The sequence below is a fragment of the Peromyscus maniculatus genome, chromosome 13, assembly GCF_049852395.1.
Source record: "Peromyscus maniculatus bairdii isolate BWxNUB_F1_BW_parent chromosome 13, HU_Pman_BW_mat_3.1, whole genome shotgun sequence".
NCBI lineage: Eukaryota > Metazoa > Chordata > Mammalia > Rodentia > Cricetidae > Peromyscus > Peromyscus maniculatus.
In genome coordinates, this window is record NC_134864.1 from 1,527,430 (window position 1) to 1,554,757 (window position 27,328).

Below are 27,328 nucleotides of genomic sequence, written 5' to 3' on the forward strand. Positions count from 1 at the left end.
ACGTGATTCAACTCCGTTTAGGAAGTTTAATTGAACCCTAGAGTACTATGCAAGAAAAACACTCTGCTTTTGAGAAACGGGCATTCTTGCACTCTACTCTGTTTTCTATAGGGCCAGTACAGTGAGCTAGCTCAGAACCAAAGAACTGTGCTTCCTTCACAAACGGGGAACATCCAGTTCAACTCAGTATTGGAAACTTAGTAAAACAGGAGCTTCTCTCAGTCCTTTACACTGTACTGGCTGGGAACAGACGCGAATGCTATTTGCACTGTGTATGGCCAGAATAGCACAAGAGTCCTGTTCGTAGCCTGAATGAATACTTGCTGCTAGAACTTGAAACGGAATGTGATTCACTCCGTTTAGGAAGTTTAATTGAACCCTAGTGTGTCATGCAAGAAAAACACTCTGCTTTTTAGAAACTGGCATTCTTGCACTCTACTGTGTTTCCTATAGGGCCAGTACAGTGTGCTAGCTCAGAACAAAAGAACTGTGCTTCCTACACAAATGGGGCACATCTAGTTCAACTCAGTATTGGAAACTGAGTAAAACAGCAGCTTCTCTTCAGTCCAATACACTGTACTGGCTGGGAACAGAAGTGAATGCTGTTTGCACTGTGTATGGCCAGAATAGCACAAGAGTGCTCTTCTTAGCCTGAATGAACACTTGTTGCTAAAACTTGAAACGGAACGTGATTCAACTTCGTTTTGGAAGATTAATTGAACCCTAGTGAGCCATGCAAGAAAAACACTCGCCTTTTGAGAAACGGGCATTCTTGCACTCTACTGTGTTTCCTATAGGCCCAGTACAGTGAGCTAGCTCAGAACAAATGAACCGTGCTTCCTACACAAACGGGGCACATCAAGTTCAACTCAGTATTGGAAACTGAGTAAAACAGGAGCTTCTCTTAGGTCCAATACACTATACTGGCTGGGAACAGACACGAATGCTATTTGCACTGTGTATGGCCAGAATAGCACAAGAGTGCTGTTCTTAGCCTGAATGAACACTTGCTGCTAGAAATTGAAAGTGAACGTAATTCAACTCCGTTTAGGAAGTTTAATTGAACCCTAGTGTGCCATGCAAGAAAAACACTCTGCTTTTGAGAAACGGGCATTCTTGCACTCTACTGTGTTTCCTATAGGCCCAGTACAGTGAGCTAGCTCAGAACAAAAAAAACGTGCTTCCCACACAAACGGGGCACAACTAGTTCTACTCAGTATTGGAAACTGAGTAAAACAGGAGCTTCTCTTCAGTCCAATACACTGTACTGGCCGGAACAGACGCGAATGCTATTTGCACTTTGTATTGCCAGAATAGCACAAGAGGGCTCTTCTTAGCCTGAATGAACACTTGCTGCTAGAACTTGAAACGGAACGTGATTCAACTCCGTTTAGGAAGTTTAATTGAAACCTAGTGTGTCATGCAAGAAAAACACTCTGATTTTAAGAAACGGGCATTCTTGCACTCTACTCTGTTTTCTATAGGGCCAGTACAGTGAGCTAGCTCAGAACAAAAGAACTGTGCTTCCTACAGCAACGGGGCATATCTAGTTCAACTCAATATTGGAAACTGAGTAAAACAGGAGCTTCTCTTCAGTCCAATACACTGTACTGGACGGAACAGACACGAATGCTATTTACAATGTGTATGGCCAGAATAGCACAAGAGTGCTCTTCTAAGCCTGAATGAACACTTGCTGCTAGAACTTGAAACAGAACATGATTCAACTCCGGGGAGGAAGTTTAATTGAACCCTAGTGTGTCATGCAAGAAAAACACTCTGCTTTTGAGAAACGGGCATTCTTGCACTCTACTGTGTTTCCAATAGGCCCAGGACAGTGAGCTAGTTCAGAACAAAAGAACCGTGCTTCCTACACAAACGGGGTACATCTAGTTCAAATCAGTATTGGAAACTGATTAAAACAGGAGCTTCTCTTCAGTCCAATACACTGTACTGCCTGGGAAAAGACACGAATGCTATTTGCACTGTGTATGTCCAGAATAGCACAGAGTGCTCTTCTAAGCCTGAATGAACACTTGCTGCTAGAACTTGAAATTGAATGTAATTCAACTCAGTTTAGAAATTTTAATTGAACCCTAGTGTGCCATGCAAGAAAAACACACTGCTTTTGAGAAACGGGCATATTTGCACTCTACTGTGTTTCCTATAGGGCCAGTACAGTGAGCTAGCTCAGAACAAAAGAACTGTGCTTCCTACACAAACGGGGCACATCTAGTTCAACTCAGTATTGGAAACTGAGTAAAACAGGAGCTTCTCTTCAGTCCAATACACTGTACTGGCTGGGAACAAACGCGAATGCTATTTGCACTGTGTATGGCCAGAATAGCACAGGAGTCCTGTTCTTAGCCTGAATGAACACTTGCTGCTACAACTTGAAACTGAACGTAATTCAACTCTGCATAGGAAGTTTTATTGAACCCTAGTGAGCCATGCAAGAAAAACACTCTGCTTTTGAGAAACGGGCTTTCTTGTACTCTACTGTGTTTCCTATAGGGCCAGTACAGTGAGCTAGCTCAGAACAAAAGAACCGTGCTTCCTACACAAACGGGGCATATCTAGTTCAACTCAATATTGGAAACTGAGTAAAACAGGAGCTTCTCTTCAGTCCAATACACTGTACTGGACGGAACAGACACGAATGCTATTTACAATGTGTATGGCCAGAATAGCACAAGAGTTCTCTTCTAAGCCTGAATGAACACTTGCTGCTAGAACTTGAAACTGAATGTGATTCAAATCCGTTTTGGAAGTTTAATTGAACCCTAGTGTGCCATGCAAGAAAAACACTCTGCTTTTGAGAAACGGGCATTCTTGCACTCTACTGTGTTTCCAATAGGCCCAGGACAGTGAGCTAGGTCAGAACAAAAGAACCGTGCTTCCTACACAAACGGGGTACATCTAGTTCAAATCAGTATTGGAAACTGATTAAAACAGGAGCTTCTCTTCAGTCCAATACACTGTACTGCCTGGGAAAATACACGAATGCTATTTGCACTGTGTATGTCCAGAATAGCACATAGTGCTCTTCTAAGCCTGAATGAACACTTGCTGCTAGAACTTGAAATTGAATGTAATTCAACTCAGTTTAGAAATTTTAATTGAACCCTAATGTGCCATGCAAGAAAAACACACTGCTTTTGAGAAACGGGCATATTTGCACTATACTGTGTTTCCTATAGGGCCAGTACAGTGAGCTAGCTCAGAACAAAAGAACTGTGCTTCCTACACAAACGGGGCACATCTAGTTCAACTCAGTATTGGAATCTGAGTAAAACAGGAGCTTCTTTTCAGTCCAATACACTGTACATGCTGGGAACAGACGCGAATGCTATTTGCACTGTGTATGGCCAGAATAGCACAGGAGTGATCTTCTTAGCCTAAATGAACACTTGCTGCTACAACTTGAAACTGAACGTAATTCAACTCCGCATAGGAAGTTTAATTGAACCCTAGTGTGCCATTCAAGAAAAACACTCTGCTTTTTAGAAACGGGCAATCTTGCACTCTACTGTGTTTCCTATAAGCCAGTACAGTGAGCTATGTCAGAAGAAATGAACAGTGCTTCCTACACAAACGGGTCAAATCTAGTTCAAATCAGTATTGGAAACTGATTAAAACAGGAGCTTCTCTTCAGTCCAATACACTGTACTGGCTGGGAACAGATGCGAATGCTATTTGCACTCTGGATGGCCAGAATAGCACAAGAGTGCTCTTCTAAGCCTGAATGAACACTTGCTGCTGGAATTTGAAACGGAACGAGATTCAACTCCTTTTAGGAAGTTTAATTGAACCCTAGTGTGCCATGCAAGAAAAACACCCTGCTTTTGAGAAACGGGCATTCTTGCACTCTACTGTGTTTCCTATAGGGCCAGTACAGTGAGCTAGCTCAGAACAAAAGAACTGTGCTTCCTTCACAAACGGGGAACATCCAGTTCAACTCAGTATTGGAAACTGAGTAAAACAGGAGCTTCTCTCAGTCCAACACACTGTACTGGCTGGGAACAGACGCGAATGCTATTTGCACTGTGTATGGCCAGAATAGCACCAGAGTCCTGTTCTTAGCCTGAATGAACACTTGCTGCTAGAAATTGAAACGGAATGTGATTCAACTCCGTTAGGAAGTTTAATTGAACCCTAGTGTGTCATGCAAGAAAAACACTCTGTTTTTGAAAAACGGGCATTCTTGCACTCTACTGTGTTTCCTATAGAGCCAGTACAGTGAGCTATCTCAGAACAAAAGAACTGTGCTTCCTACACAAACGGGGCACATCTAGTTTAACTCAGTATTGGAAACTGAGTAAAACAGGAGCTTCTCTTCAGTCCACTACACTGTACTGGCTCGGAACAGACGCGATTGCTATTTGCACTGTGTAAGGCCAGAATAGCACAAGAGTGCTCTTCTTAGCTGAATGAACACTTGCTGCTAGAACTTGAAACGGAACGTGATTCAACTCCATTTAGGAAGTTTAATTGAACCCTAGAGTGCTATGCAAGAAAAACACTCTGCTTTTGAGAAACGGGCATTCTTGCACTCTACTGTGTTTCCTATAGGCCCAGTACAGTGAGCTAGCTCAGAACAAATGAACCGTGCTTCCTACACAAACGGGGCACATCTAGTTCAACTCAGTATTGGAAACTGAATAAAACAGGAGTTTCTCTTCAGTCCAATAGACTGTACTGGCTGGGAACAGACGCGAATCCTATTTGCACTGTATATGGCCAGAATAGCACAAGAGTGCTCTTCTTAGCCTGAAAGAACACTTGCTGCTAGAACTTGAAACTGAATGTGATTCAACTCCGTTTAGGAATTTTAATTGAACCCTAGTGTGCCATGCAAGAAAAACACTCTGCTTTTGAGAAAGGGGCATTCTTGCACTCTACTGTGTTTCCTGTAGGCCCAGTACAGTGAGCTAGCTCAGAACAAATGAACCGTGCTTCCTACACAAACGGGGCACATCTAGTTCAACTCAGTATTGGAATCTGAGTAAAACAGGAGCTTCTCTTAGGTCCAATACACTATACTGGCTGGGAAAAGACACGAATGCTATTTGCACTGTGTATGGCCAGAATAGCACAAGAGTGTTGTTCTTAGCCTGAATGAACACTTACTGCTAGAACTTGAAACTGAACGTAATTCAACTCTGTTTAGGAAGTTTAATTGAACCCTAGTGTGCCATGCAAGAAAAACACTCTGCTTTTGAGAAACGGGCATTCTTGCACTCTACTGTGTTTCCTATAGGGCCAGTACAGTGAGCTAGCTCAGAAGAAAAGAATTGTGCTTCCTTCATAAACGGGGAATATCCAGTTCAGCTCAGTTTCGGAAACTTAGTAAAACAGGAGCTTCTCTCAGTCCAATACACTGTACTGGCCGGAACAGACGCGAATGCTATTTGCACTGTGTATGGCCAGAATAGCACAAGAGTGCTCTTCTTAGCCTGAATGAACACTTGCTGATAGAACTTGAAACGGAACGTGATTCAACTCAATTTAGGAAGTTTAATTTAACCCTAGAGTGCCAACATGAAAAACACTCTGCTTTTGAGAAACGGGCATTCTTGCACTCTACTGTGTTTCCTATAGGCCCAGTACAGTGAGCTAGCTCAGAACAAAAGAACCGAGCTTCCTTCATAAACGGGGAACATCCAGTTCAGCTCAGTTTCGGAAACTTAGTAAAACAGGAGCTTCTCTCAGTCCAATACACTGTACTGGCCGGAACAGACGCGAATGCTATTTGCACTGTGTATGGCCAGAATAGCACAAGAATGCTCTTCTTAGCCTGAATGAACACTTGCTGATAGAACTTGAAACGGAACGTGATTCAACTCAATTTAGGAAGTTTAATTTAACCCTAGAGTGCCAACATGAAAAACACTCTGCTTTTGAGAAACGGGCATTCTTGCACTCTACTGTGTTTCCTATAGGCCCAGTACAGTGAGCTAGCTCAGAACAAAAGAACCGAGCTTCCTACACAAACGGGGCACATCTAGATCAACTCAGTATTGGAAACTGAGTAAAACAGGAGCTTCTCTTCAGTCCAATACGCTGTAATAGATGGGAACAGCCACGAATGCTATTTGCAGTGTGTATGGCCAGAATAGCACAAGAGTGCTCTTCTTAGCCTGAATGAACTCTTGCTGCTAGAACTTGAAACGGAACGTGATTCAACTCCGTTTAGGAAGTTTAATTGAACCCTAGTGTGCCATGCAAGAAAAACACTCTGCATTTGAGAAACGGGCATTCTTGCACTCTCCTGTGTTTCCTATAGGGCCAGTACAGTGAGCTAGCTCAGATCAAAAGAACCGTGCTTCCTCTAAAAACGGGGCACATCTAGTTCAACTCAGTATTGGAAACTGAGTAAAACAGGAGCTTCTCTTCAGTCCAATACACTGTACTGGCTGGGAACGGACGCGAATGCTATTTGCACTGTTTATGGCCAGAATAGCACAAGAGTGCTCTTCTTAGTCTGAATGAACACTTGCTGCTAGATCTTGAAAAAGAACGTGATTCAACACGGTGTAGGAAGTTTAATTGAACCCTAGTGTGCCATGCAAGAAAAACACTCTGCTTTTGAGAAACGGGCATTCTTGCACTCTACTGTGTTTCCTATAGGGCCAGTACAGTGAGCTAGCTCAGAACAATAGAACCGTGCTTCCTACACGAACGGGGCACATCTAGCTCAACTCAGTATTGGAAACTGCGTAAAACAGGAGCTTCTCTTCAGTCCAATACACTGTACTGCCTGGGAACAGACGCGAATGCTATTTGCAATGTGTATAGCCAGAATAGCCCGAGTCCTCTTCTTTGACTGAATGAACACTTGCTGGTAGAACTTGAAACGGAACGTGATTCAACTCCGTTTAGGAAGTTTAATTGAACCCTAGTGTGCCATGCAAGAAAAACACTCTGCTTTTGAGAAACTGACATTCTTGCACTCTACTGTGTTTCCTATAGGCCCAGTACAGTGAGCTAGCTCAGAACAAATGAACCGTGCTTCCTACACAAACGGGGCACATCTAGGTCAACACAGTATTGGAAACTGAGTAAAACAGGAGCTTCTCTTAGGTCCAATACACTATACTGGCTGGGAACAGACACGAATGCTATTTGCACTGTGTATGGCCAGAATAGCACAAGAGTGCTCTTCTAAGCCTGAATGAACACTTGCTGCTAGAACTTGAAACTGAAGGTAATTCCACTCAATTTAGGAAGTTTAATTTAACCCTAGTGTGCCAACATGAAAAACACTCTGCTTTTGAGAAACGGGCATTCTTGCACTCTACTGTTTCCTATAGGGCCAGTACAGTGAGCTAGCTCAGAAAAAAAGAACTGTGCTTCCTACACAAACGGGGTACATCCAGTTCAACTCAGTATTGGAAACTGAGTAAAACAGGAGCTTCTCTTCAGTCCAATACACTGTATAGGTTGGGAACCGACGCGAATGCTATTTGCACTGTGTATGGCCAGAATAGCACAAGACTGCTCTTCTAAGCCTGAATTAACACTTGCTGCTAGAACTTGAAACTGAAGGTAATTCAACTCCGTTTTGGAAGTTTAATTTTACACTAGTGTGCCATGCAAGAAAAACACTCTTCTTTTGAGAAACGGGCAAACTTGCACTCTACTGTATTTCCTATATGGCCAGTACAGTGAGCTAGCTCAGAACAAAAGAACTGTGCTTCCTATACAAACGGGGTACATCCAGTTCAACTCATTATTGGAAACTGAGTAAAACAGGAACTTCTCTTCAGTCCAATACACTGTACTGGCTGGGAACAGACGCGAATGCTATTTGCATTGTGTATGGCCAGATTAGCACAAGAATCCTGTTCTTAGCCTGAATGCACACTTCCTGCTAGAACTTGAAAGTGAATGTGATTCAACACCTTTTAGGAAGTTTAATTGAACCCTAGTGTGCCATGCAAGAAAAACACTCTGCTTTTGAGAAATGGGCATTCTTGCATTCTACTCTGTTTCCTATAGGGCCAGTACAGTGAGCTAGCTCAGAACAAAAGAACTGTGCTTCCTTCACAAACGTGGAACATCCAGTTCAACTCAGTATTGGAAACTGAGAAAAACATGAGCTTCTCTCAGTCCAATACACTGTACTGGCTGGGAACAGACGCGAATGCTATTTGCACTGTGTATGGCCAGAATAGCACAAGAGTCCTGTTCTTAGTCTGAATGAACACTTGCTGCTAGAACTTAAAACAGAATGTGATTCAACTCCGTTTAGGAAGTTTAACTGAACCCTAGTGTGTCATGCAAGAAAAACACTCTGCTTTTTAGAAACGGGCATTCTTGCACTCTACTGTGTTTCCTATAGGGCCAGTAAAGTGTGATAGCGCAGAACAAAAGAACTGTGCTTCCTACACAAACGGACCACATCTAGTTCAACTCAGTATTGGAAACTGAGCAAATCAGGAGCTTCTCTTCAGTCCAATACACTGTACTGACTGGGAACAGACGCGAATGCTATTTGTACTCTGTATGGCCAGAATAGCTCAAGAGTGCTGTTCTTAGCCTGAATGAACACTTGATGCTAGAACTTGAAACGGAATGTGATTCAACACCGTTTAGGAAGTTTAATTGAATCCTTGTGTGCCATGCAAAAAAAAAAAAACTCTGCTTTTGAGAAACGGGCATTCTTGCACTCTACTGTGTTTCCTATAGGGTCAGTACAGTGAGCTAGCTCAGAACAAAAGAACCGTGCTTCCAATACAAACGGGGCATATCTAGTTCAACTCAGTATTGGAAACTGATTAAAACAGGAGCTTCTCTTCAGTGCAATACACTGTACTGGCTCAGAACAGACGCGAATGCTATTTGCATTATGTATGGCCAGAATAGCACAAGAATGCTGTTCTAAGCCAGAATGAACACTTGATGCTAGAACTTGAAACTGAAGGTAATTCAACTCCGTTTAGGAAGTTTAATTTAACACTAGTGTGCCATGCAAGAAAAACCTTCTTCTTTTGAGAAACGGGCAATCTTGCACTCTAATGTGTTTCCTATAGGGCCAGTACTGTGAGCTAGCTCAGAACAAAAGAACTGTGCTTCCTACACAAACGGGGTACACCCAGTTCAACTCAGTATTGGAAACTGAGTAAAACAGGATCTTCTCTTCAGTCCAATACACTGTACTGGCTGGGAACAGACCTGAATGCTATTTGTTCTGTGTATGGCCGGAATAGCACAAGAGTGCTCTTCTTAGCCTGAATGAACACTTGCTGCTAGAACTTGAAAGTGAACGTAATTCAACTCCGTTTAGGAAGTTTAATTGAACCCTAGTGTCCCATGCAAGAAAAACACTCTGCTTTTGAGAAACGGGCATTTTTGCACTCTACTGTGTTTCCTATAGGGCCAGTACAGTGAGCTAGCTCTGAAAAAGAACTGTGCTTCCTTCACAAACGTGGAACATCCAGTTCAACTCAGTATTGGAAACTGAGTAAAACAGGAGCTTCTGTTCAGTCCAATACACTGTACTGGCTGGGAACAGACCTGAATGCTATTTGTTCTGTGTATGGCCGGAATAGCACAAGAGTGCTGTTCTTAGCCTGAATGAACACTTGCTGCTAGAACTTGAATGTGAACGTAATTCAACTCCGTTTAGGAAGTTTAATTGAACCCTAGTGTCCCATGCAAGAAAAACACTCTGCTTTTGAGAAACGGGCATTTTTGCACTCTACTGTGTTTCCTATAGGGCCAGTACAGTGAGCTAGCTCAGAAAAAGAACTGTGCTTCCTTCACAAACGTGGAACATCCAGTTCAACTCAGTATTGGAAACTGAGTAAAACAGGAGCTTCTCTCAGTCCAATACACTGTACTGGCTGGGAACAGACGCGAATGCTATTTGCACTGTGTATGGCCAGAATAGCACAAGAGTGCTGTCTTAGCCTGAATGAACACTTGCTTCTAGAACCTGAAACGGAAAGTGGTTCAACACCGTTTAGGAAGTTTAATTGAACCCTAGTGTGCCATGCAAGAAAAACACTCTGCTTTTGAGAAACGGGCATTCTTGCGTCTACTGTGTTTCCTATAGGGCCAGTACAGTGAGCTATGTTAGAACAAAAGAACCGTGTTTCCAATACAAACGGGGCACATATAGTTCAATTCAGTTCTGGAAACTGAGTAAAACAGGAGCTTCTCTTAGGTCCAATACACTGTACTGGCTGGAAACAGACACGAATGCTATTTGCACTGTGTATGGCCAGAATAGCACAAGAGTGCTGTTCTTAGCCTGAATGAACACTTACTGCTAGAACTTGAATCTCAACGTGATTCAACTCCGTTTAGGAAGTTTAATTGAACCCTAGTGTGCCATGCATGAAAAACACTCTGCTTTTGAGAAACGGGCATTCTTGCACTCTACTGTGTTTCCTATAGGGCCAGTACAGTGAGCTAGCTCAGAAAAAGAACTGTGCTTGCTTAACAAATGGGGAACATCCAGTTCAACTCAGTATTGGAAACTGAGTAAAACAGGAGCTTCTCTCAGTCCAATACACTGTATTGGATGGGAACAGACACGAATGCTATTTGCACAGTGTATGGCCAGAATAGCACAAGAGTTCTGTTCTTAGCCTGAATGAACACTTGCTGCTAGAACTTGAAACGGAAATTGATTCAACACCTTTCAGGAAGTTTAATTGAACCCTAGTGTGCCATGCAAGAAAAACACTCTGCTTTTGAGAAACGGGCATTCTTGCACTCACTGTGTTTCCTATAGGGCCAGTACAGTGAGCTAGGTCAGAACAAAAGAACCGTGGTTCCAATACAATCGGGACACATCTAGTTCAACTCAGTATTGGAAACTGAGTAAAACAGGAGCTTCTCTTCATCCAGTACACTGTACTGGCTGGGAACAGACGCGAATGCTATTTGCACTCTGTATGGCCAGAATAGCACAAGAGTTCTGTTCTTAGCCTGAATGAACACTTGCTGCTAGAACTTGAAACTGAAGGTAATTCAACTCCGTTTTGGAAGTTTAATTTAACACTAGTGTGCCATGCAAGAAAAACACTCTTCTTTTGAGAAACGCGCAAACTTGCACTCTACTGTATTTCCTATACGGCCAGTACAGTGAGCTAGCTCAGAACAAAATAACTGTGCTTCCTATACAAACGGGGTACATCCAGTTCAGCTCATTATTGGAAACGGAGTAAAACAGGAGCTTCTCTTCAGTCCAATACACTGTACTGGCTGGGAACAGACGCGAATGCTATTTGCAATGTGTATGGCCAGATTAGCACAAGAGTGCTCTTCTTAGCCTGAATGCACACTTCCTGCTAGAATTTGAAAGTGAATGTGATTCAACAACTTTTAGGAAGATTAATTTAACCCTAGTGTGCCATGCAAGAAAAACACTCTGCTTTTGAGAAACGGGCATTCTTGCATTCTACACTGTTGCCAATAGGGCCAGTACAGTGAGCTAGCTCAGAACAAAACAACTGTGCTTCCTTCACAAACGGAGAACATCCAGTTCAACTCAGTATTGGAAACTGAGTAAAACAGGAGCTTCTCTCAGTCCAATACACTGTACTGGCTGGGAACAGAGACGAATGCTATTTGCACTGTGTATGGCCAGAATAGCACAAGAGTGCTGTTCTTAGCCTGAATGAACACTTGCTGCTAGAACTTGAAACTGAACGTTATTCAACTCCGTTTAGGAAGTTTAATTGAACCCTAGTGTGCCATGCATGAAAAACACTCTGCTTTTGAGAAACGGGCATTCTTGCACTCTACTGTGTTTCCTATAGGGCCAGTAGAGTGAGCTAGATCAGAAAAAGAACTGTGCTTCCTTAACAAATGGGGAACATCCAGTTCAACTCAGTATTGGAAACTGAGTAAAACAGGAGCTTCTCTCAGTCCAATACACTGTATTGCATGGGAATAGACACGAATGCTATTTGCACAGTGTATGGCCAGAATAGCACAAGAGTGCTGTTCTTAGCCTAAATGAACACTTGCTGCTAGAACTTGAAACGGAAATTGATTCAACACCTTTTAGGAAGTTTAATTGAACCCTAGTGTGCCATGCAAGAAAAACACTCTGCTTTTGAGAAACGGGCATTCTTGCATTCTACTCTGTTTCCTATAGGGCCAGTACAGTGATCTAGCTCAGAACAAAAGAACTGTGCTTCCTACACAAACGGACCACATCTAGTTCAACTCAGTATTGGAAACTGAGTAAATCAGGAGCTTCTCTTCAGTCCAATACACTGTACTGGCTGTGAACAGACGCGAAAGCTATTTGCACTGTGTATGGCCAGAATAGCTCAAGAGTGCTGTTCTTAGCCTGAATGAACACTTGCTGCTAGAACTTGAAACGGAATGTGATTCAACACCGTTTAGGAAGTTTAATTGAACCCTAGTGTGCCATGCAAAAAAAAAAGTCTGCTTTTGAGAAACGGGCATTCTTGCACTCTACTGTGTTTCCTATAGGGCCAGTACAGTGAGCTAGCTCAGAACAAAAGAACCGTGCTTCCAATACAAACGGGGCACATATAGTTCAATTCAGATCTGGAAACTGAGTAAAACAGGAGCTTCTCTTCAGTCCACTACACTGTACTGGCTGGGAACAGACACGAATGCTATTTGCACTGTGTATGGCCAGAATAGCACAAGAGTGCTCTTCTTAACCTGAATGAACACTTGCTGCTAGAACTTGAAACAGAACGTAATTCAAATCCGTTTAGGAACTTTAATTGAACCCTAGTGTGCCATGCAAGAAAAACACTCTGCTTTTGAGAAACGGGCATTCTTGCACTCTACTGTGTTTCCTAAAGGGCCAGTACAGTGAGCTAGCTCAGAACAAAAGAACTGTGCTTCCTACACAAACGGGGCACATCTAGTTCAACTCAGTATTGGAAACTGAGTAAAACAGGATCTTCTCTTCAGTCCAATACACTGTACTGGCTGGGAACAGACGCGAATGCTATTTGCACTGTGTATGGCCAGAATAGCACAAGAGTGCTCTTCTTAGCCTGAATGAACACTTGCTGCTAGAAATTGAAACGGAACGTAATTCAACTCCGTTTAGGAAGTTTAATTGAACCCTAGTGTGCCATGCAAGAAAAACACTCTGCTTTTGAGAAACGGGCATTCTTGCACTCTACTGTGTTTCCTATAGGGCTAGTACAGTGAGCTAGCTCAGAACAAAAGAACTGTGCTTCCTACACAAACAGGGTACATCCAGTTCAACTCAGTATTGGAAACTGAGTAAAACAGGAACTTCTCTTCAGTCCAATACACTGTACTGGCTGGGAACAGACGCGAATGCTATTTGCACTGTGTATGGCCAGAATAGCACAAGAGTGCTCTTCTTAGCCTGAATAAACACTTGCTGCTAGAAATTGAAACGGAACGTAATTCAACTCCGTTTAGGAAGTTTAATTGAACCCTACTGTGCCATGCAAGAAAAACACTCTGCTTTTGAGAAACGGGCATTCTTGCACTCTACTGTGTTTCCTATAGGCCCAGTACAGTGAGCTAGGTCAGAACAAAAGAACGGTGCTTCCTACACAAACGGGGCACATCTAGTTCAAATCGGTATTGGAAACTGAGTAAAACAGGAGCTTCTCTTAGGTCCAATACACTATACTGGCTGGGAACAGACACGAATGCTATTTGCACTGTGTATGGCCAGAATAGCACAAGAGTGCTGTTCTTAGCCTGAATGAACACTTGCTGCTAGAACTTGAAAGTGAACGTAATTCAATTCCGTTTAGGAAGTTTAATTGAACCCTAGTGTCCCATGCAAGAAAAACACTCTGCTTTTGAGAAACGAGAATTTTTGCACTCTACTGTGTTTCCTATAGGGCCAGTACAGTGAGCTAGCTCAGAAAAAGAACTGTGCTTCCTTCACAAACGGGGAACTTCCAGTTCAACTCAGTATTGGAAACTTAGTAAAACAGGAGCTTTTCTCAGTCCAATACACTGTACTGGCTGGGAACAGACGCGAATGCTATTTGCACTGTGTATGGCCAGAATAGCACAAGAGTGCTGTTCTTAGCCTGAATGAACACTTGCTTCTAGAACTTGAAACGGAAAGTGGTTCAACACCGTTTGGAAGTTTAATTGAACCCTAGTGTGCCATGCAAGAAAAACACTCAGTTTTAGAGAAAACAGCATTCTTGCACTCTACTGTGTTTCCTATAGGGCCAGTACAGTGAGCTATGTTAGAAAAAAAGAACCGTGCTTCCAATACAAACGGGGCACATCTAGTTCAACTCAGTATTGGAAACTGAGTAAAACAGGAGCTTCTCTTCATCCAGTACACTGTACTGGCTGGGAACAGACGCGAATGCTATTTGCACTGTGTATGGCCAGAATAGCACAAGAGTGCTGTTCTTAGGCTGAATGAACACTTGCTGCTAGAACTTGAAACGGAACGTGATTCAACTCAGTTTATCAACTTTAATTGAACCTTAGTGTGCCATGCAAGAAAAACACTCTGCTTTTGAGAAACGTTCATTCTTGCACTCTACTGTGTTTCCTATAGGGCCAGTACAGTGAGCTAGCTCAGAAAAAGAACTGTGCTTGCTTAACAAATGGGGAACATCCAGTTCAACTCAGTATTGGAAACTGAGTAAAACAGGAGCTTCTCTCAGTCCAATACACTGTATTGGATGGGAACAGACACGAATGCTATTTGCACAGTGTATGGCCAGAATAGCACAAGAGTGCTGTTCTTAGCCTGAATGAACACTTGCTGCTAGAACTTGAAACGGAAATTGATTCAACACCTTTTAGGAACTTTAATTGAACCCTAGTGTGCCATGCAAGAAAAACACTCTGCTTTTGAGAAACGGGCATTCTTGCACTCTACTGTGTTTCCTATAGGCCCAGTACAGTGACCTAGGTAAGAACAAAAGAACCGTGCTTCCTACACAAACGGGGCACATCTAGTTCAACTCAGTATTGGAAAATGATTAAAACAGGAGCTTCTCTTCAGTGCAATACACTGTACTGGCTCAGAACAGACGTGAATGCTATTTGCATTGTGTATGGCCAGAATAGCACAAGAGTGCTCTTCTTAGCCTGAATGAACACTTGCTGCTAGAAATTGAAACGGAACGTAATTCAACTCCGTTTAGGAAGTTTAATTGAACCCTACTGTGCCATGCAAGAAAAACACTCTGCTTTTGATAAACGGGCATTCTTGCACTCTACTGTGTTTCCTATAGGCCCAGTACAGTGAGCTAGCTCAGAACAAAAGAACCGTGCTTCCTACACAAACAGGGCACATCTAGTTCAAATCGGTATTGGAAACTGAGTAAAACAGGAGCTTCTCTTAGGTCCAATACACTATACTGGCTGGGAACAGACACGAATGCTATTTGCACTGTGTATGGCCAGAATAGCACAAGAGTGCTGTTCTTAGCCTGAATGAACACTTGCTGCTAGAACTTGAAAGTGAACGTAATTCAACTCCGTTTAGGAAGTTTAATTGAACCCTAGTGTCCCATGCAAGAAAAACACTTTGCTTTTGAGAAACGGGCATTTTTGCACTCTACTGTGTTTCCTATAGGGCCAGTACAGTGAGCTAGCTCAGAAAAAGAACTGTGCTTCCTTCACAAACGTTGAACTTCCAGTTCAAGTCAGTAATGGAAACTGAGTAAAACAGGAGCTTTTCTCAGTCCAATACACTGTACTGGCTGGGAACAGACGCGAATGCTATTTGCACTGTGTATGGCCAGAATAGCACAAGAGTGCTGTTCTTAGCCTGAATGAACACTTGCTTCTAGAACTTAAAACGGAAAGTGGTTCAACACCGTTTAGGAAGTTTAATTGAACCCTAGTGTGCCATGCAAGAAAAACACTCTGCTTTTGAGAAACGGGCATTCTTGTAGTCTACTGTGTTTCCTATAGGGCCAGTACAGTGAGCTATGTTAGAACAAAAGAACCGTGCTTCCAATACAAACGGGGCACATCTAGTTCAACTCAGTATTGGAAACTGAGTAAAACAGGAGCTTCTCTTCATCCAGTACACTGTACTGGCTGGGAACAGACGCGAATGCTATTTGCACTGTGTATGGCCAGAATAGCACAAGAGTGCTCTTCTAAGCCTGAATGAACACTTGCTGCTAGAACTTGAAACTGAAGGTAATTCAACTCAATTTAGGAAGTTTAATTTAACCCTAGTGTGCCAAAATGAAAAACACTCTGCTTTTGAGAAACGGGCATTCTTGCACTCTACTGTGTTTCCTATAGGGCCAGTACAGTGATCTTGTTCAGAACAAAAGAACTGTGCTTCCTTCACAAACGGGGAACATCCAGTTCAACTCAGTATTGGAAACTGAGTAAAACAGGAGCTACTCTCAGTCCAATACACTGTACTGGCTGGGAACAGACGCGAATGCTATTTGCACTGTGTATGGCCAGAATAGCACAAGAGTTCTGTTCTTAGCCTGAATGAACACTTGCTGCTAGAACTTGAAACAGAATGTGATTCAACACCGTTTAGGAAGTTTAAGTGAACCCTAGTGTGTCATGCAAGAACAACACTCTGCTTTTGAGAAACGGGCATTCTTGCACTCTACTGTGTTTCCGATAGGGCCAGTAAAGTGTGCTAGCACAGAACAAAAGAACTGTGCTTCCTACACAAACGGACCACATCTAGTTCAACTCAGTATTGGAAACTGAGTAAATCAGGAGCTTCTCGTCAGTCCAATACACTGTACTGGCTGTGAACAGACGCGAAAGCTATTTGCACTGTGTATGGCCAGAATAGCTCAAGAGTGCTGTTCTTAGCCTGAATGAACACTTGCTGCTAGAACTTGAAACGGAATGTGATTCAACACCGTTTATGAAGTTTAATTGAAGCCTAGTGTGCCATGCAAAAAAAAAAGTCTGCTTTTGAGAAACGGGCATTCTTGCACTCTACTGTGTTTCCTATAGGGCCAGTACAGAGAGCTAGCTCAGAACAAAAGAACCTTGCTTCCAATACAAACGGGGCACATATAGTTCAATTCAGTTCTGGAAACTGAGTAAAACAGGAGCTTCTCTTCAGTCCACTACACTGTACTGGCTGGGAACAGACGCGAATGCTATTTGCACTGTGTATGGCCAGAATAGCACAAGAGTGCTCTTCTTAACCTGAATGAACACTTGCTGCTAGACATTGAAACAGAACGTAATTCAACTCCGTTTAGGAACTTTAATTGAACCCTAGTGTGCCATGCAAGAAAAACACTCTGCTTTTGAGAAACGGGCATTCTTGCACTCTACCGTGTTTCCTAAAGGGCCAGTACAGTGAGCTAGCTCAGAACAAAAGAACTGTGCTTCCTACACAAACGGGGCACATCTAGTTCAACTCAGTATTGGAAACTGAGTAAAACAGGATCTTCTCTTCAGTCCAATACACTGTACTGGCTGGGAACAGACGCGAATGCTATTTGCACTGTGTATGGCCAGAATAGCACAAGAGTGCTCTTCTTAGCCTGAATGAACACTTGCTGCTAGAAATTGAAACGGAACGTAATTCAACTCCGTTTAGGAAGTTTAATTGAACCCTACTGTGCCATGCAAGAAAAACACTCTGCTTTTGAGAAACGGGCATTCTTGCACTCTACTGTGTTTCCTATAGGGCTAGTACAGTGAGCTAGCTCAGAGCAAAAGAACTGTGCTTCCTACACAAACGGGGTACATCCAGTTCAACTCAGTATTGGAAACTGAGTAAAACAGGAGCTTCTCTTCAGTCCAATACACTGTACTGGCTGGGAACAGACGTGAATGCTATTTGCACTGTGTATGGCCAGAATAGCACAAGAGTGCTCTTCTAAGCCTGAATGAACACTTGCTGCTAGAACTTGAAACTGAAGGTAATTCAACTCAATTTAGGAAGTTTAATTTAACCCTAGTGTGCCAAAATGAAAAACACTCTGCTTTTGAGAAACGTGCATTCTTGCACTCTACTGTGTTTCCTATAGGGCCAGTACAGTGAGCTAGTTCAGAACAAAAGAACCGTGCTTCCAATACAAACGCGGCACATATAGTTCAATTCAGTATTGGAAATTGAGTAAAACAGGAGCTTCTCTTAGGTCCAATACACTATACTGGCTGGGAACAGACACGAATGCTATTTGCACAGTGTATGGCCAGAATAGCACAAGAGTGCTGTTCTTAGCCTGAATGAACACTTGCTGATAGAACTTGAAACGGAAATTAATTCAACACCTTTTAGGAAGTTTAATTGAACCCTAGTGTGCCATGCAAGAAAAACACTCTGCTTTTGAGAAACGGGCATTCTTGCACTCTACTGTGTTTCCTATAGGGCCAGTACAGTGAGCTAGGTCAGAACAAAAGAACCGTGGTTCCAATACAATCGGGGCACATCTAGTTCAACTCAGTATTGGAAACTGAGTAAAACAGGAGCTTCTCTTCATCCAGTACACTGTACTGGCTGGGAACAGATGCGAATGCTATTTGCATTATGTATGGCCAGAATAGCACAAGAGTGCTGTTCTTAGCCTGAATGAACACTTGCTGTTAGAACTTGAAACGGAACGTGATTCAACTCAGTTTATCAACTTTAATTGAACCTTAGTGTGCCATGCAAGAAAAACACTCTGCTTTTGAGAAACGGTCATTCTTGCACTCTACTGTGTTTCCTATAGGGCCAGTACAGTGAGTTAGCTCAGAACAAAAGAACCGTGCTTCCTACACAAACGGGGCACATCTAATTCAACTCAGTATTGGAAACTGATTAAAACAGGAGCTTCTCTTCAGTCCAATACACTGTACTTGCTGGGAACAGAAGCGAATGCTATTTGCACTGTGTATGGTCAGAATAGCACAAGAATGCTCTTCTAAGCCTGAATGAACACTTGCTGCTAGAATTGAAACTGCAGGTAATTCAACTCAATTTAGGAAGTTTAATTTAATCCTAGTGTGCCAATATGAAAAACACTCTGCTTTTGAGAAACGGGCAATCTTGCACTCTACTGTGTTTCCTATACGGCCAGTACAGTGAGCTAGCTCAGAGCAAAAGAACTGTGCTTCCTATACAAACGGGGTACATCCAGTTCAACTCAGTATTGGAAACTGAGTAAAACAGGAGCTTCTCTTCAGTCCAATACACTGTACTGGCTGGGAACAGACGCGAATGCTATTTGCACTGTGTATGGCCAGATTAGCACAATAGTCCTGTTCTTAGCCTGAATGCACACTTGCTGCTAGAACTTGAAACGGAACGTAATTCATCTCCGTTTAGGAAGTTTAATTGAACCCTAGTGTGCCATCCAAGAAAAACACTCTGCTTTTGAGAAACGGGCATTCTTGCACTCTACTGTGTTTCCTATAGGGCCAGTACAGTGATCTTGTTCAGAACAAAAGAACTGTGCTTCCTTCACAAACGGGGAACATCCAGTTCAACTCAGTATTGGAAACTGAGTAAAACAGGAGCTACTCTCAGTCCAATACACTGTACTGGCTGGGAACAGACGCGAATGCTATTTGCACTGTGTATGGCCAGAATAGCACAAGAGTTCTGTTCTTAGCCTGAATGAACACTTGCTGCTAGAACTTGAAACAGAATGTGATTCAACACCGTTTAGGAAGTTTAACTGAACCCTAGTGTGTCATGCAAGAACAACACTCTGCTTTTGAGAAACGGGCATTCTTGCACTCTACTGTGTTTCCGATAGGGCCAGTAAAGTGTGCTAGCACAGAACAAAAGAACTGTGCTTCCTACACAAACGGACCACATCTAGTTCAACTCAGTATTGGAAACTGAGTAAATCAGGAGCTTCTCGTCAGTCCAATACACTGTACTGGCTGTGAACAGACGCGAAAGCTATTTGCACTGTGTATGGCCAGAATAGCTCAAGAGTGCTGTTCTTAGCCTGAATGAACACTTGCTGCTAGAACTTGAAACGGAATGTGATTCAACACCGTTTAGGAAGTTTAATTGAACCCTAGTGTGCCATGCAAAAAAAAAAGTCTGCTTTTGAGAAACGGGCATTCTTGCACTCTACTGTGTTTCCTATAGGGCCAGTACAGAGAGCTAGCTCAGAACAAAAGAACCTTGCTTCCAATACAAACGGGGCACATATAGTTCAATTCAGTTCTGGAAACTGAGTAAAACAGGAGCTTCTCTTCAGTCCACTACACTGTACTGGCTGGGAACAGACGCGAATGCTATTTGCACTGTGTATGGCCAGAATAGCACAAGAGTGCTCTTCTTAACCTGAATGAACACTTGCTGCTAGACATTGAAACAGAACGTAATTCAACTCCGTTTAGGAACTTTAATTGAACCCTAGTGTGCCATGCAAGAAAAACACTCTGCTTTTGAGAAACGGGCATTCTTGCACTCTACCGTGTTTCCTAAAGGGCCAGTACAGTGAGCTAGCTCAGAACAAAAGAACTGTGCTTCCTACACAAACGGGGCACATCTAGTTCAACTCAGTATTGGAAACTGAGTAAAACAGGATCTTCTCTTCAGTCCAATACACTGTACTGGCTGGGAACAGACGCGAATGCTATTTGCACTGTGTATGGCCAGAATAGCACAAGAGTGCTCTTCTTAGCCTGAATGAACACTTGCTGCTAGAAATTGAAACGGAACGTAATTCAACTCCGTTTAGGAAGTTTAATTGAACCCTACTGTGCCATGCAAGAAAAACACTCTGCTTTTGAGAAACGGGCATTCTTGCACTCTACTGTGTTTCCTATAGGGCTAGTACAGTGAGCTAGCTCAGAGCAAAAGAACTGTGCTTCCTACACAAACGGGGTACATCCAGTTCAACTCAGTATTGGAAACTGAGTAAAACAGGAGCTTCTCTTCAGTCCAATACACTGTACTGGCTGGGAACAGACGCGAATGCTATTTGAACTGTGTATGGCCAGAATAGCACAAGACTGCTCTTCTAAGCCTGAATTAACACTTGCTGCTAGAACTTGAAACTGAAGGTAATTCAACTCCGTTTTGGAAGTTTAATTTAACACTAGTGTGCAATGCAAGAAAAACACTCTTCTTTTGAGAAACAGGCAAACTTGCACTCTACTGTATTTCCTATACGGCCAGTACAGTGAGCTAGCTCAGAGCAAAAGAACTGTGCTTCCTATACTAACGGGGTACATCCAGTTCAACTCATTATTGGAAACTGAGTAAAACAGGAGCTTCTCTTCAGTGCAATACACTGTACTGGCTGGGAACAGATGTGAATGCTATTTGCACTGTGTATGGCCTGAATAGTAAAAGAGTGCTCTTCTTAGCCTGAATGAACACTTGCTGCTAGACCTTGAAACTGAACGTGATTCAAATCCGTTTAGGAAGTTTAATTGAACCCTAGTGTGCCATGCAAGAAAAACACTCTGCTTTTGAGAAACGGGCATTCATGCACTCTACTGTGTTTCCTATAGGGCCAGTACAGTGAGCTAGGTCAGAACAAAAGAACCGTGCTTCCTACAGCAACGGGGTACATCCAGTTCAACTCACAATTTGAAACTGAGTAAAACAGGAGCTTCTCTTCAGTCCAATATACTGTACTGGCTGCTAACAGACGCGAATGCTATTTGCACTGTGTATGGCCAGAATATCACAAGAGTCCTGTTCTTAGCCTGAATGAACACTTGCTGCTAGAACTTGAAACTGAACGTGATTCAACTCCGTTTAGGAAGTTTAATTGAACTCTAGTGTGCCATGCAAGAAAAACACTCTGCTTTTGAGAAACTGGCATTCTTGTACTCTACTGTGTTTCCTATAGGGCCAGTACAGTGAGCTAGCTCAGAACAAAAGAACCGTGCTTCCTACACAAACGGGGCACATCTAGTTCAACTCAGTATTGGAAACGGAGTAATACAGGAGCTTCTCTTCAGTCCAATACACTGTATTTGCTGGGAACAGATGCGAATGCTATTTGCACTGTGTATGGCCAGAATAGCACAAGAGTGCTGTTCTTAGCCTGAATGAACACTTGCTCCTACAACTTGAAACTGAACGTGATTCAACTCCTTTTACGAAGTTTAATTGAACCCTAGTGTGCCATTCAAGAAAAACACTCTGCTTTTGACAAACGGGCATTCTTGCACTCTACTGTGTTTCCTATAGGGCCAGTACACTGAGCTAGCTCAGAACAAAAGAACTGTGCTTTCTACACAAACGGGGTACATCCAGTTCAACTCATTATTGGAAACTGAGTAAAACAGGACTTTCTCTTCAGTCCAATACACTGTACTGGCTGGGAACAGACGCAAATGCTATTTTCATTGTGTATGGCCAGAATAGCACAAGAGTCCTGTTCTTAGCCTGAATGAACACTTGCTGCTAAAACTTGAATCGGAACGTAATTCAACTCCGTTTAGGAAGTGTAATTGAACCCTAGTGTGCCATGCAAGGAAAACACTCTGCTTTGAGAAACGGGCATTCTTGCACTCTACTGTGTTTCCTATATGGCCAGTACTGTGAGCAGGCTCAGAACAAAAGAACCGTGCTTCCTACACAAACGAGGCACATCTAGTTCAACTCAGTATTGGAAACTGAGTAAAACAGGAGCTTCTCTTCAGTCCAATACACTGTACTGGCTGGGAACAGATGCAAATGCTATTTGCACTGTGTATGAAAGGAATAGCACAAGAGTGCTGTTCTTAGCCTGAATGAACACTTGCTGCTAGAAATTGAAACTGAAGGTGATTCAACGCCATTTAGGAAGTTTAACTGAACCCTAGTGTGCCATGCAAGAAAAACACTCTGCTTTTGAGAAACGGGCATTCTTGCACTCTACTGTGTTTCCTATACGTCCATTACAGTGAGCTAGCTCAGAAAAAAAGAACTGTGCTTCCTACATAAACCGGGCAAATCTAGTTCAACTCAGTATTGGAAACGGAGTAAAACAGGAGCTTCTCTTCAGTCGAATACACTGTACTGGCTGGGAACAGAAATGAATGCTATTTGCACGGTGTATGGGCAGAATAGCACAAGAGTGCTCTTCTTAGCCTGAATGAACACTTGCTGCTAGAACTTGAAACTGAAGGTAATTCAACTCCGTTTAGGAAGTTTAATTGAATCCTAGTGTGCCATGCAAGAAAAACACTCTGCTTTTGAGAAACGGGCAATCTTGCACTCTACTGTATTTCCTATAGAGCCAGTACAGTGAGCTAGCTCCAAACAAAAGAACTGTGCTTCCTACACAAACGGGGTACATCCAGTTCAAGTCAGTATTGGAAACTGAGTGAAACAGGAGCTTCTCTTTAGTCCAATACACTGTACTTCCTGGGAACAGATGCGAATGCTATTTGTACTGTGTATGGCCAGGATAGCACAAGAGTGCTCTTCTTAGCCTGAATGAACAGTTGCTGCTAGAACTTGAAACGGAACGTGATTCAACTCAGTTTATCAACTTTAATTGAACCTTAGTGTGCCATACAAGAAAAACACTCTACTTTTGAGAAACGGTCATTCTTGCACTCCACTGTGTTTCCTATAGGGCCAGTACAGTGAGTTAGCTCAGAACAAAAGAACCGTACTTCCTACACAAACGGGGCACATCTAGTTCAACTCAGTATTGGAAACTGATTAAAACAGGAGCTTCTCTTCAGTCCAATACACTGTACTGGCTGGGAACAGACGCGAATGCTATTTGTACTCTGTATGGCCAGAATAGCACAATATTGCTCTTCTAAGCCTGAATGAACACTTGCTGCTAAAACTTGAAACTGAAGGTAATTCAACTCAATTCAGGAATTTTAATTTAACCCTAGTGTGCCAACATGAAAAACACTCTGCTTTTGAGAAACGGGCATTCTTGCACTCTACTGTGTTTCCTATAGGGCCAGTACAGTGAGCTAGCTCAGAACAAAAGAACTGTGCTTCCTACACAAACGGGGTACATCCAGTTCAACTCAGTATTGGAAACTGAGTAAAACAGGAACTTCTCTTCAGTCCAATACACTGTACTGGCTGGGAACAGACGCGAATGCTATTTGCACTGTGTATGGCCAGAATAGCTCAAGAGTGCTGTTCTTAGCCTGAATGAACACTTGCTGCTAGAACTTGTAACGGAATGTGATTCAACACCGTTTAGGAAGTTTAATTGAACCATAGTGTGCCATGCAAAAAAAAAACTCTGCTTTTGAGAAACGGGCATTCTTGCACTCTACTGTGTTTCCTATAGGGCCAGTACAGTGAGGTAGCTCAGAACAAAAGAACCGTGCTTCCAATACAAACGGGGCACATATAGTTCATTTCAGTATTGGAAATTGAGTAAAACAGGAGCTTCTCTTAGGTCCAATACACTATACTGGCTGGGAACAGACACGAATGCTATTTGCACAGTGTATGGCCAGAATAGCACAAGAGTCCTGTTCTTAGCCTGAATGAACACTTGCTGCTAGAACTTGAAACTGGACGTAATTCAACTCCGTTTAGGAAGTTTCATTGAACCCTAGTGTGCCATGCATGAAAAACACTCAGCTTTTGAGAAACGGGCATTCTTGCACTCTACAGTGTTTCCTATAGGGCCAGTACAGTGAGCTAGCTCAGAAAAAGAACTGTGCTTCCTTAACAAATGGGGAACATCCAGTTCAACTCAGTATTGGAAACTGACTAAAACAGGAGCTTCTCTCAGTCCAATACACTGTATTGGATGGGAACAGACACGAATGCTATTTGCACAGTGTATGGCCAGAATAGCACAAGAGTGCTGTTCTTAGCCTGAATGAACACTTGCTGATAGAACTTGAAACGGAAATTGATTCAACACCTTTTAGGAAGTTTAATTGAACCCTAGTGTGCCATGCAAGAAAAACACTCTGCTTTTGAGAAACGGGCATTCTTGCACTCTACTGTGTTTCCTATAGGGCCAGTACAGTGAGATAGGTCAGAATAAAAGAACCGTGGTTCCAATACAATCGGGGCACATCTAGTTCAACTCAGTATTGGAAACTGAGTAAAACAGGAGCTTCTCTTCATCCAGTACACTGTACTGGCTGGGAACAGATGCGAATGCTATTTTCACTGTGTATGGCCAGAATAGCACAAGAGTACTTTTCTTAGCCTGAATGAACACTTGCTGCTAGAACTTGAAACGGAACGTGATTCAACTCAGTTTATCAACTTTAATTGAACCTTAGTGTGCCATGCAAGAAAAACACTCTGCTTTTTAGAAACGGTCATTCTTGCACTCTACTGTGTTTCCTATAGGGCCAGTACTGTGAGTTAGCTCAGAACAAAAGAACCGTGCTTCCTACACAAACGGGGCACATCTAATTCAACTCAGTATTGGAAACTGATTAAAACAGGAGCTTCTCTTCAGTTCAATAACCTGTACTGGCTGGGAACTAAAGCGAATGCTATTTGCACTGTGTATGGTCAGAATAGCACAAGAGTGCTCTTCTAAGCCTGAATGAACACTTGCTGCTAGAACTTGAAACTGCAGGTAATTCAACTCAATTTAGGAAGTTTAATTTAATCCTAGTGTGCCAATATGAAAAACACTCTGCTTTTGAGAACCGGGCAATCTTGCACTCTACTGTGTTTCCTATACGGCCAGTACAGTGAGCTAGCTCAGAACAAAAGAACTGTGCTTCCTATACAAACGGGGTACATCCAGTTCAACTCAGTATTGGAAACTGAGTAAAAAAGGAGCTTCTCTTCAGTCCATTACACTGTACTGGTTGGAAACAGACGCTAATGCTATTTGCACTGTGTATGGCCAGATTAGCACAAGAGTCCTGTTTTTAGCCTGAATGCACACTTGCTGCTAGAACTTGAAACGGAACGTAATTCATCTCCGTTGAGGAAGTTTAATTGAACCCTAGTGTGCCATCCAAGAAAAACACTCTGCTTTTGAGAAACGGGCATTCTTGCACTCTACTGTGTTTCCTATAGGGCAGGTACAGTGAGCTAGCTCAGAACAAAAGAACCGCGCTTCCTACACAAACGGGGCACATCTAGTTAAACTCAGTATTGGAAACTGAGTAAAACAGGAGCTTCTCTTCAGTCCAATACACTGTACTGGCTGGGAACAGACGGGAATGCTATTTGCACTGTATGGCCAGAATAGCACAAGAGTGCTCTTCTTAACCTGAATGAACACTTGCTGCTAGAACTTGAAACTGAAGGTAATTCAACTCAATTTAGGAATTTTAATGGAACTCTAGTGTGCCATGCAAGAAAAACACTCTGCTTTTTAGAAACGGTCATTCTTGCACTCTACTGTGTTTAATGTAGGGCCAGTACTGTGAGTTAGCTCAGAACAAAAGAACCGTGCTTCCTACACAAACGGGGCACATCTAATTCAACTCAGTATTGGAAACTGATTAAAACAGGAGCTTCTCTTCAGTTCAATAACCTGTACTGGCTGGGAACTGAAGCGAATGCTATTTGCACTGTGTATGGTCAGAATAGCACAAGAGTGCTCTTCTAAGCCTGAATGAACACTTGCTGCTAGAACTTGAAACTGCAGGTAATTCAACTCAATTTAGGAATTTTAATTGAACTCTAGTGTGCCATCCAAGAAAAACACTCTGCTTTTGAGAACCGGGCATTCTTACACTCTACTGTGTTTAATGTAGGGCCAGTACAGTGAGCTAGGTCAGAACAAAAGAACCGTGCTTCCTATACAAACGGGGCAAATCTAGTTCAACTCAGTACTGGAAACTGAGTAAAACAGGAGCTTCTCTTCAGTCCAATACACTGTACTGGCTGGGAACAGACGCCAAAGCTATTTACACTGTGTATGGCCAGAATAGCAACAGAGTGCTCTTCTTGGCCTGAATGAACACTTGCTGCTAGAACTTGAAACTGAATGTGATTCAAATTCGTTTTGGAAGTTTAATTGAACCCTAGTGTGCCATGTAAGAAAAACACTCTGCTTTTGAGAAACGGGCATTCTTGCACTCTACTGTGTTTCCTAAAGGGCCAGTACAGTGAGCTAGCTCAGAACAAAAGAACCGTGCTTCCTACACAAACGGGGCACATCTAGTTCAACTCAGTATTGGAAACGGATTAATACAGGAGCTTCTCTTCAGTCCAATACACTGTATTTGCTCTGAACAGACGCGAATGCTATTTGCACTGTGTATGGCCAGAATAGCACAAGAGTGCTGTTCTTAGCCTGAATGAACACTTGCTCCTACAACTTGAAACTGAACGTGATTCAACTCCTTTTACGAAGTTTAATTGAACCCTAGTGTGCCATTCAAGAAAAACACTCTGCTTTTGACAAACGGGCATTCTTGCACTCTACTTTGTTTCCTATAGGGCCAGTACACTGAGCTAGCTCAGAACAAAAGAACTGTGCTTTCTACACAAACGGGGTACATCCAGTTCAACTCATTATTGGAAACTGAGTAAAACAGGACTTTC